This window comes from Montipora foliosa, unplaced genomic scaffold, assembly GCF_036669935.1.
Source record: "Montipora foliosa isolate CH-2021 unplaced genomic scaffold, ASM3666993v2 scaffold_394, whole genome shotgun sequence".
Classification (NCBI taxonomy): Eukaryota; Metazoa; Cnidaria; class Anthozoa; order Scleractinia; family Acroporidae; genus Montipora; species Montipora foliosa.
In genome coordinates, this window is record NW_027179694.1 from 132,501 (window position 1) to 134,063 (window position 1,563).

Sequence of the window (1,563 nt, forward strand, 5' to 3'; positions counted from 1 at the left end):
ATTATCTCCATATTGTCCAAAAATGAACAAAAAATCAATGTGGGAAGTTACAAAAGATTTCAAGATTTCTGTCCTCGGGACAGGGAATCCTGCCATGTTGCGGCTGCAAGGCGCATGAAACTATGGTCGCTGAATGCGAACTTGTGCTTTAAGGAACCTCAACAGTTAACTAAATTCACTTGATGGGTCCACTTAAACAAAGTTTGGTAGAGAACATTTCACTTCAAAGATGTAATTGCAATATTTTTGGGCTTACAGACACTGTGGCCTTATTCGCTAAAGAAGCCGGATTTTTTCAGATTTAGGGTGTTCTTCTGAGCAAGTTCTGTCCAAAACGAAGTCGGTGAGCCCCCCATTGTTTTTACATTTCTGACATCACTAACTCATCATCTTTCAATGGTAAAATTTTCAGAAAAAAATCAATGTTACAAAATTTTTGCGCGAACGTCCTCAAGAGGTTTATTGTGGAATTTATGTGAAGGGACAGTGCATTCACAATAATTCCTGTCTCACTGAAATCTTACACTTGATAGAGTTTAAAGCTGTTCCCTTTCAGATCGTACATGTATGGCATTGCTTATTATTTTGGTGCTGCAACAACTACACATTAGGCTGTATTTCTGTTCATTTATTTGTTTGGAAGTAATCCCTCTTTCACCAGTGAAGAGTGGTGGCAGAAATTTGAAAGGCCTAGTATCATCCCAGATGGATGTATGTGAGAGAATTTGTGGAACAATTCCTATTTCATCTGAACCTTTTCTCTCTATCCACCCCTCACAAAAGCTTTTTGGTCATCATTTCATCATTGTTTATTTTAATAATCATTTTGAATGAAAAAACGATGACTGCAAAGCTTTGATGGGGATAATGGGCCTTTGAAAGTTTTATTCAGATCCATGTAACAAAGCAGTTTTGTTGCTGCAGCAGTAAGATAAATTATTATGCTAGTGTACATGTAGTGTTTGATGATGAAATTATCTTTAGTTAGAGAACTCACATGACAAGTATGTACATGTTGCATCATCACTAGCTGAATAGTATTGATTAGAGCTGAAATTACCTTAATTTTTAAATGTTTATCATTGTATAGTTACACAAAATAAATACTCAGTGTTTGCCAGTAGAGCATTGTCATTATTGAATTCTTGCATTTTCTTTTGCTCGGGAGAATAGACTTTGTTTTAAGAATTATAGTGTCCATTGGTACTACACCACAAGCAAACCTCACTTATGCAGGGCTGAATCGGTTTGTTTCAAGTTCGATTAGTGCTTATAATCTCTGGCTTAAAATACTAACGTTGCAATAGTACTTAACCTCGATTATAGTGTTAATAGAGCTTCAAACCATTTGGCTCTTGAACCACAGCTATGATTCTTATCACAGTTAGACACCTATAAATCATGGTTACGATTTGAGACATGACTTCCGTTTCCCAGTTTACATCATAGCTATGACTCTTACCCATATAAATCACAGTTCTGATTCCAGACATGATTTCAAAAGACAAATTGAAATCATAGCTATGATTCCGACCACTTTACTATTACAACTTCACGCCGATT